This window comes from Strix uralensis, chromosome 4 (genome assembly GCF_047716275.1).
Source record: "Strix uralensis isolate ZFMK-TIS-50842 chromosome 4, bStrUra1, whole genome shotgun sequence".
In the NCBI taxonomy this organism is placed as follows: Eukaryota; Metazoa; Chordata; class Aves; order Strigiformes; family Strigidae; genus Strix; species Strix uralensis.
Window position 1 is genome coordinate 84105830 of NC_133975.1, and position 10544 is coordinate 84116373.

At 44.7% G+C, this 10544-nt stretch overlaps 1 long non-coding RNA gene across 1 annotated transcript; it reads right to left on the minus strand.

The window, feature by feature from the left end:
• Positions 1–564: 564 nt before the first annotated feature.
• On the minus strand, positions 565–10163 carry LOC141943050 (uncharacterized). Its single transcript, XR_012628826.1, has 7 exons — positions 9972–10163; positions 8268–8377; positions 6948–7025; positions 6054–6271; positions 4667–4796; positions 1977–2060; positions 565–910 (listed from the first exon to the last, which is right to left on the minus strand). It is a non-coding gene; the product is annotated as an uncharacterized LOC141943050 (long non-coding RNA).
• Positions 10164–10544: the final 381 nt, after the last annotated feature.

Below are 10544 nucleotides of genomic sequence, written 5' to 3' on the forward strand. Positions count from 1 at the left end.
AGGGAAGCCTTCGTTTATGTGCAGCAGGCAAGTTTAAGTGGAAGTCCACATGGCTTTGGCACGTGTGTTCAATGCATGAGAAGGCCTAAACGCCTGGAAACAGCTGAATATGTCTTCGTTTCAACTAATGAACACATTCAGCACAGCATGAAGTTACACCCATATGGACAACAAATAACACATGTGCCTCCAGATACCTCTTTTCCTTCCATCTTTTCAAACACGCATGCACCAGACTGAGGGTTTATGTATTCCACACCTCCGAAACATTGCCTCGCTGCCTGGAGGAGATCCCGCAGTCACAACATCCCTGTGTGATCCTGGACTCTACCTTCCCAACCCTGCTCTGCCCCTTCCAGGAGCAGGGGAGCAGCGGAGGGGGGATTCCTGGCAGGAGGAAGTATGTCAGGTGCCACAGGCAGGGGTGAGGCAGGCATTGCACGACAGGGTACTGCCCCACTGCCCCCGAGCAAGGACAGCAGCGCAGATGCCGCAATGGTGAAAGGGTCAGCCAGAGGCTGCTGTTCTGTGATCGAGGGTGCCAGTTAAACTCAGAGACCAGAGTGAAAAGAGTAGGCTCATTTTACTGTTAACGATTAAAGGGAATAACCAAGTAATACAGAAAATAAGGAAAATACAGAATAGTACATTAGTTATTACTAACTACAGTTAATTATAGAAAATAAGAATAAGCAAGGTAATGCACCTCATCATTACTACACGACAGGGAGAACAGTGATTAAGAAAGATCCATCACCACTTGCATACGTTACCCACATGCAGACCCGCAGGTGCTGGGCAGCCCCGGTTACAGCGAGGATTTGGAGTCCTTTTCCCGGCGAGTGGAAAACCCTATGCGGTGCGTTCACCCGTAGCTGAGGCATCCAGAGCCGCTGCAAGAGGGTCCAGCCTTATGGACCAAAAAACAGAAAGTCAGAAAGACTTGCACTCTTCTTTGAGCAGAAATATCTGGTTTGATCCTCCTGTTGGATTCCACTCAAAGCCCAGCCAGGGCTCAGGGGGAGAACCAAGGGAGTTTCTAACAAGGCCAAACACTTGGGCTCTCAGCCTTGAACAAGGCTAAATCAGGAAGTTGGATACATTCTCTCAGCATTTCATCCTCACTACTGATTATATTCTGTCCAAGCTGCATCCTTCACTAGTGAGCATCCATAGTTCGTTAATGATCAGATACTAATGATAAACGCTAATGGTAATACAGATTTCAGTAATTAACAGATACTAAAACCGGATAACGTTTGGTTGTGAGGTTCATCTAGAGGTGAATATTGTTTCAGGGCCTATTATTCAGGCCCCAGCACTACACCTGCCGCCCACCAGGCCAGGCTGCAGGGACGCGGCAGGTCCCCGCTCCCACCGGGAAGCCGCATTGGGATCAGCGAGGTCCAGGGCCAGGCCCGGCACGCTGACAGCGCAGCCCACGGCAGGGCCAGGGCCGGGGCTTGGGTGCGGGTGCCAGGCCAGCGGGCAGAGGGGGCACGGCGGGGGGGAGGCTCCAGATGAGCCTCCTCACAGCTCCTCATCACGAGCCAGCGGCCTGCTCTGATGGGACCCGCCCTGGCCAGGAGGTGAAACCCCCAAAGGGCTTCAGCCTGTGCTGCCAGAGAACAGCACCTGACGAAACACGGGTCAAAGAACCCTTCAGAGCCCAGATTATCTTTCTGTCTACTTGTGCAACTCCTGGCTGGGCCAGGCGCTTGCTGGCTCACAGCCAGCCGACGGAGGCCTGAACACGCTGTCCCCTTCGGCACAGCCCGAGACGGTGGCTCCCCGTAGAATCCATCCTGCTCACCTAAGCATTGCATGTTGTTCTGTAAACTGAGGTTGTTCAGAAAGGGAGAGCCCTCGTCATCCAACTCCTCCTGCTCTTAGGTGGCAAGAGGTTGAAGTTTGTGCTGCCAGCATCACCAATTGTTGCTAAATGTGCTAAATGACACACAATGCCTTTTACTCACGCAACATTCATGTAACAGGACATTCAGGGTGGGCCAAAGCACACGTTTCCAGGTTGGGAACTTCTGCCTCACAGCGCAAGATTCCTGTAGCCAAGAAAGGAAAAGAAGGAAGGGCTTTGCAAAATTCAGGGAATGGAAAAAAAAAAAAAGTTACAAGCCAATTCAAGAGTATTAGACATGGGTTGTATCTAAAACTAAGACTCTCCAACCCCCAAAGTATTTGAGAAGCATGTTTTGAGTCCTGGAGGATAAAGGAGGTGGATACACATGCATGTCCAGTGAGTTATTCTCTAAGTCTGTTTTCCCTGCCTCAGAGGCATCCCCCAAATCTGAGAACAGTGATTTAATGTCCTGTCTACTCTGAAAGAAGGTTTTTTTTGTGCTGCTTCTGCTATTACTTGAGCTACGTATCCAGGTCTTGCTATGAGGACAAGTCTGTCACAACTGTGAGCCACTTACTTTTCTCCATGTTACCTGAGACTGCAAGTCTTCTGCTCGGCATAGAGAAACAGACACAAAAGCGAGGATCTAGACCTTCATCTCCCGAAACGCCAGGCGACAGAATTGAACCATCAAGCCCCGCAGACTCCTCAGTTCTCTACCTGTCCACAACAGACAACTGAAGCTTATCCCAAAGTCTGGTCTCTGTGGGTGCCTAGCAGGAGCCTATGCGAGCAAGCTTCCTGTCGCTGCCTACAGCCAAGTCCCCAGTTTGAAGGGTGGTACCTCACACCCTGCCTTAGGACTCCTTACGAGTCAGGGCAGTGACTCTGGCCTCGTGCTCTGCCTCCCTCTGAGGTGCCCCTTGGCAGCGGTGCTTCTCTGCCCTCCCTGCCTCCTCCGTCGCGGCCACAGCACTGACTGGAGCCCTGCGCCAGGGAAATGACCGCGCCGCTGAGCTGAGCAATTAGGGTCTGGCCCAAATGCTGATGTGTTAATTATGAACAGAACGAAGTTCCAAGAGGAAAGTAGGCAGTGCCTCGCTCTGAATCTCTCTGCTGGAGCCGACCCAGTCTCCTGCAGACAAGATGAGTAACAGCGTAGCTAAAGCACCAGGACATTGGCTAGAGGTCTGTGGACATCCTTTCCCAGCTCTTGCAGCTGTTCCACTTCCAAGAAAGCACAGGAGCGTGAGGACCCCACAGGGATTTTATGTACGATGTGCACTATCTATTCCCTGAGCTGCTGCACCCAGCAGGCAGATGCCATCGCTGTGACTGCCCTGCTAGCTGCCAGAGGCCCTGTTCCCCAGTGCAGGGGGCATGAAAGAGAACTATTGGTATCACAAACCCTAACAGCTATGTTTGTAAGCCAAGCACCATGCTCATGCACTGCTTTGCAGTCACCCACACTGTCAAAGCGTTAGCATGCTTCCTGGCACAGTTTTGGCCCATACCCATGTCTGGCAGCACATGCTCTGGCATAGCGTGGGGGCAGCACATGCCTGGGTACAGAACTGCTGGGCAGGCAGCATGGGTGAGACCATCTGCCTTGCAAAAGGAATGGAAGTTTACAGGCACAGAAGCCTTCTGAGGACACCATCCAAATCAACACCCAATAAAACAAAGGAGCAGCTGTGATAGCTTCCCTTCGTCCACTATATATGCAGACCTGACTGGTCTGAAATTTGAGAGGCTCATTATTAGAGGAAAGAACATTTAACAACAATATTTAACATTCATAATTACTGTCTTCATCATGACAGGTAAAATTTTCAAGAGTCTTTAAGTGGCTTCAGCTCATCTCAGTCACATCGAGTCTTACTGAATTTCTACTAGCACGGATTAAAGCTCCCCACAGCACTGCAGCCTCATCTGTCTCTTTAGCAAAGTCTGAGAGTACTTCTCTGGAGACTGGCTCTGCTGCATTTTTCCAAAATCCTGTAACCCTACCTAGAATGTTAGGAGAATCATCCCAAATTGTGTTTCTTGTCACAAAGCTAGGCCACTTACAAGTGAAAGTCACGGCTGTGCATTTTATTGCCACTCTCTGCTAGCACAGAGGCCCCAACTTCATATTGGGCCAATACTCATAGTATTTTAATGCTTGCAGGTAATGCCAGTATGCATTAAAAAATACACAATTTTAGGCAGCGTTTCAGAACATGGATTTCTAAACACACAGAACTTCCTGAACCTAGCAGTTCAATGAAAGGCTTTTCTGATTTGTTTTTTTTTTCCTTCTACTCCACTGAAACTAAGCATCTGATCGCTGTCTGTTCACAGTGTTGTGAAACTGTCTTCAAAGTTCCATTCTGAAATAAATTTTTGATACCCCAAACCTTTCAGATTCTTCCATTCTGCATCTAGCATCTGGTCATGCATTTTGCTCTTTTCCAAGCAAGTCTCTTGCTTTCTGTACTTATGCTACATTTCGAACTCACCACTAAGAGGATCACAGTTTTACTGCTAGACCTCTATTAGAGCATGAATAAGCTGTTGTTTATCCAACAAGCCAGGTGTTACTACGAGCAAACTATTTCCCCCCTGCATTCTCAGTCTTTTAATGTTCACAGCTGGCAGCTGATCGCTTTCCAAAACGTCACAATCAAAATGTTTATCAAGAAACATTCTAGTTAAACAGATGCTGCAAGAGGAAGATATGCTCATTGCTCAAAAATAATCCAGTGACAATAGTGACTGTGTTTTTATATAAAGGTATTCCAGACACTCGTGTGCACCAGTACCTACCAGCTTGATAATCATGAGTTAATCTCCAGTGGGAAAAAACCCCAAACACCAAGCAGGAGCTTGCACTTATCTTTTGATGATCACGTAGCTTTGATGATGAAATGCTTCTGCTTTCGTTTGAAGAGTTGACCTGGAAGATAGTACACAAGTTCTTTGAGCCTTATGGCACTGACACCTGCACTCTAACAGAGGTGAAAAATTGAGGATCATGTAATAACTGGTTTTAATATTATGCAGAGGTGATGGTCTGCATTTACTCTAGTGATTTCTGTGTAGTTACACTGAAATTATACTGGCAAAAGACAAGATTCAAGTCTCTCTGGTATGAAAACAACGAGAGGGGAAAAAAATCACCTATTTATCTGGAGGTCAGTTCTCAAAGCCCTTAAAGCATATACGTGCAGTTAACGCCAGCTCTAGCTGCACAGCCTAATAATCATCAGTGTTCTCTTCCCAGCTAAACACTTTGTTCACGTGGCACATATCCACTTCCATCTTCCTCTCTTTCTTTGACATAAAATGGTATCAAGAGCCCTTTTAAACACAAGCACAATTCCAAGAGGATTTGTCTGGGAGAAGGCTACACCATGATTGCAAGCAAAGTAATATGGGACAAAAAAATGTAAAACATATTAGATGAATTGATTATTTCCTTAGAAGTACCCTTTTAGGTCACTCAGAGCTACATGTTAGTTCCTGTTAATTTAATGAATACTTTCATCCAAAAAGAAAGTGTAAAACATTTTGATGAATATAAATTAAGCTAAGCTTAATTTTATAGCGGAAAAACAAATGAAAACTTTTTTTTTTTTTTAATTAAGTCACCAAGACAAAATGTGTGACTTCCATGGCTCTGATATGGAAAAGAAAACCTTTACTCTGGAATATGATGATGCAGATCCTGCTTCACAAAGGCTCTGCATTTTATACATACAGGCTAGTTGTTATATGACAAATCTCTATTTGGCCAAGGAAGCTCTGCTTGGGCCACACAGCTAACATCAGCCACAGGACACACCAGGATCCCACTGTGCCAGTTCAAAATGACACATTTCATAACTGTTTCTCATTTTCGAAAGTTCAAAAGAGTACAAGTGCAGTAAGAATATTCTACCGAGCATGAGCTAAGCTTCAGTCTTCACAAGGGCAAAGAATGTAAGAGCAAAACCAGTCTGATGTTAGCACGGTAATTAACAGAGGCACAGTTAGAGCTAACACAGCTGTATTGCTTCTAAGAGTCAAGTGAGTATCTCTGCAGGGGACTATGGATATACTTTGTAAAGGATACTCCTTTTGTATCTGTTAATTGCAATGGATGTAACATCAGGAATGAGCGGATGAGAATCATTCAAAAATGCAACATTTGATGAACATAGCTTATACTTACTGTTTATATGTTCATTTTCCAGATAAAGAATTCCTGACTCACAAGGACTGTATTGTTCCTAATCCATATGGTTAATCAGTAACCAATTTATTGGCAGGAGTGCCAGTAAGCTCACTTCACGATCACTCTCCTCAGGAGCAAGGAAGGAATGGCAGCATGTGCCAAACAGAGGTGTATTCTCCTTTAGTAGGTGACTTAAATCCATGTATACCCCAGGCCTATATATAAGAAAGCAGCAGCACAGATTTGTCAGATAGTTATTTTTCAAGCCATGGTTTGTTTCAGTCTTGTCCTGTCACACACAACACTGTCTTCACATCTGCAGCCTCAGAAGTCACGAAATTTAGGATGCTCTGTACACAGTTACATTAAGCACAGATACTCAGGTTCTTAAACACGTAATATGGGTCGCAGACAACCAAATCCTAAAGCATGATCCTCAAAACTCTAAAGGCAGTTTTAGATAATGTCTGTGCTGTGCAATGCTGAGCAACCTCAGCGCTAGCTCAAAGGCACTGAGAAAAAGATGTTTTGCACATATAGATAGCCCCATGTTTATCTGCTACCTTGGAGTCTGGCAGTGGTACAGCTGTGTTAGTGCAGCTCTGTAGTAACACGTTTGGGAAAGGGATTGTTCTTAATTCACAGTTAATTCGAGGATCTCTGGACGATGCCAAGTGACAGAGTGCAAACCTATACTCAGTGCATGACACCTTCTTGGCAAGGTGTAACTATCTGGCATTCAGTCTCTATCCAAAGCCTCCTCAAGGCTGGTGTTTACACTCCTGCAAGATGTCACCCTGTAGGCATATCTGACATATACTGATTTAGCTGAGCTTAGCACACAAAGCCACAGTCACTCAACACCCGAAGATCTTTTTCACCCAAGTTTACCTCCTGTCTCTGAGCTGTCAGGCCATGATTTCTCTTTTGGACCAAGTGAACTTCATTTTTTCCCCCCGAAGAATAACACTGGGAAAAAAAAAAAAAATCTATTTAAGCTTTCACAGTTGGATCTTTAATCATATATCTGCTTCTCTCTCTTTTTTTTTTTTTTAAAGAATTGTTACTATCAGGCCATAGCAATATTTTTAAATTCGTTTTTCAGAGGACGCTCCTGTTCTCAGAGCATCCCTTCTTGATTAAAAAGTCTCTATCCCTTGCCTGACTGGGCACAGTTGGAAAGTATTCCTTAGTTTGTTAACATTAATCCTGGATACAAGCTGTATTAGACAGCAGAAAGATACATGACAATTAAGGACTGTTTTAAGAAGTTGTGTTTTAATTCGTTGCATTTCTCAGTTTAATAAGTCAGCCTTTATGGCAAGGAGATAAAGTATTGAAGTCTTACAGATTCCTTAAAGCCAACCAACCAAGTAGCTTAGCAACCATCCAGGCTTTATTCTTTTGTTGCAGATTATTTTAAATTATCACTAATCCTGCTACAAAACTTTCAATTCCATAGGCTCTACATTGTCTAACTTCAGATACAGTCCAAAGCTTGGGAGTCTGAGGTCCCTTTCACTACTAATACGCATCATCCAGCATGGCATACACAGTCTTTTGTGTTCTTAAATTATTGTTGCAGAGCTAAGGAGATGGCTGAATAAACTTCATTAAATACATCATGAGACTAATCAGATTTCCATTTCCTACAGTGTAATTCCTAACCAGTGCAATTTTATAAATATTAACTGCATTTTCTAAAAGATGTTTTCTGATTCTACAATTTCTAACCCAATGAGCCAGTATAGTTTTACACTCAAGTCTTTTAAGAGAACCCAATCACATAAGTTAATTTATATTTACTAACAGAACAGAGAAAAAGCATTTACCAGAACACTCACAATGGAATCCAGCCTCAAAGTCTCTCCACGTTTGGGAAAAGGTAACCTCTTTCTGTCATCAGCGATTATACATCACACATGTAAATCACCGCTTGCAAGGACTTAGTAGATATATGCATCTGGGGGCAGGAGCACTGTGCCAAAACTCCCAATGGCAGCAAAACTAAACAATGGTGTCTTTGTGGGTTGAAGGCCTGATCAAACTATTACTGAAGTCAATAGGAGCCTTTTTGGTGGTTTCCAGGGGCGTTGGATGACAGCCACAATACATTACAAGCAGTATCGCTAACTCTCAAAACCAGAAATAAGAGCCCAAAGGCGTTACTTTCTCATTTAGAATAGCAGTCTACCCACTGATTCCTCCTACCTTTTACAGAACAGAACGACAACCTTGCTCCAATCCCCAGTGCTCGTCTCAGGAAGCTGGGAGGTAAGATATCCTACAACTTCTTAAGTGTCAAGCTTTCATCTTGAAATCTGGGGAAGTAAAGCAGCTGTCAGGCTGGACATTGTGGACATATGATGTAGAAACTATGAGGACAATAAAGAATACAAGTGTGCGCTACAGTAGAAGGCAAGGAGAAAACTGCAAAGCAGAAAGCTCCAACAAACTTGTTCCCATCAGACCATTGGCTGTGTACCTGTGGTTCCCAAGGCCTCCTGTTAGCCCCCCTTCTTAACCCTCTGTCCGTATGGGTCAGTTTGTCCAGTCAGAAACTTCTGGAAACTGCTCATGGCTAGCAGTGTGTCTGCCACATACATACAGGTTAGTCCCTTTCAAGCACATGGATGGATTTGGGGAGGATTGCTTGGGTTTTTTTGTATTCAGAAAAAGAGCCACTAAGGCATTGCTGAATTGGAATTTTCTGAGATGTATTTATGCAAAATCTAAAACCTTTCTTTAGTGTTGATCAAAATCAGCGCACTCTGGGCAGTTCACAGAATCACAGAATCATCTAGGTTGGAAAGGACCTTGAAGATCATCTAGTCCAACCGTTAACCTAGCACTGACAGTTTCCAACTCCACCAGACCCCTCAGCGCTGGGTCAACCCGACTCTTCAACCCCTCCAGGGATGGGGACTCCACCCCTGCCCTGGGCAGCCCATTCCAACGCCCAACAACCCCTTCTGCAAAGAAATACTTCCTAAGAGCCAGTCTGACCCTGCCCTGGTGCAGCTTGAGGCCATTTCCTCTTGTCCTATCACTTATTACTTGGTTAAAGAGGCTCATCCCCAGAAATCAGCACATCCTGTAATCATTTCAGCTGCTGCCTACTGAATTTTCCCCATCTCTAACCTCTGTGAAATATCATGGCAGGGGCTTGGGGAATAACAACCCAAACCCATTAAATAGTTATATTTTAGATAATAACAATTATCCCCATTTTCCCATGGACAGTGTTCTAGCTCTTTCTCAAACAGGCCAGTTCAAATAGCAGCGTCCTTTAGTTGGACATTTTTGCCCTCAAAATCTCCAAAATAAATGTGCATTTCCTCCTAAACATCGTGTATTCTGTGTGGAACTGTAAACCTCCAGCCACTCATTCTCAGAAAAGCATGGAGTTATAAAATGCCTTCCTGCTTTTCAGCAGAATTGTGTTGTATTCAGGAAAAAAAGGAAATCCTAGAATTATTAGGCACATCTATAGAGGTGAGCTTGGCATGTAGCATGAGAGCCCAGCTTTCAACTCTGCAGTATGCAACTGGAAATGCTATTGAGCTGTTTAGCTGGAGGCGGAGGGCATTTTCAGTCGGCTAGCTGTGCTTGCTTTTGTGCAAGGCAGTTATTTAAGAAGACTCCGTACTTCCCAGGCGTGTATTTCTTTAATAAGGTGTTCCTTTGATTCCACCAGCCTGTAAAACATTCCTAGCCAACTCTTTTCAAGCTCTCAAGTCAAGCTTTAAGCAAAATAGGACCAAGACTTACCCTTATTGCTCCACAGGCAGAGAGAGGCACTACAAACAACAAGGCTGAAACATATCTGGGGGAAAGCGTGTAATGGAGAAATGTATTCCTGCACGGAAGGGGGCGTATGGCAGCACTGTGTGAGATGTATATATATATACATACCGTACAGGCCAAAGCTGGTGCTCAGGTGGGGAGGAAGGAGCTGGGGCAGCCTTTTCCTCTCTCCAAGATCCTTCTCTGAGCTCACGAAAGAGCAGTTCCTCCACAATCTGAATCGCGATCGCTCTGGTCTGTATTACCTAGGAGATTGTGCTCCTTCAGATTTTTTGGGGACTGGGTAATGGTATTTCTCGGGAACCGTTCCACCTGCCTCTGCTTCCCATTGAAGCGCAGCTTTTTTTATGTGCTAAGAGGAAAGGAGATAAGCTTTGGTACGTGACGTTGAACCAGAAAAGGGAAAGATGGTTATGAGGTAATAGGGAAAAGGGAAAGATGGTTATGAGCTAAAATCCTGGGATGGACGCTGAGGATGTGCTCCAGCAGCACTCGGGTGCAAATTTTGTTGCGGGCTTTTTTTAAATTGGCTTGGAAAAATATATTTTTCACAGACACCGCTCTCTAATGGAAAGAGAATAGTTAGAGATCAGCTATAGCAAGAAGCGTAAGTATTCTTACAGGCCACTTGATAAACGAGCGGAGCTGGCCCTGAGGGATCAGCCGCCGGCTCTGGCCGAC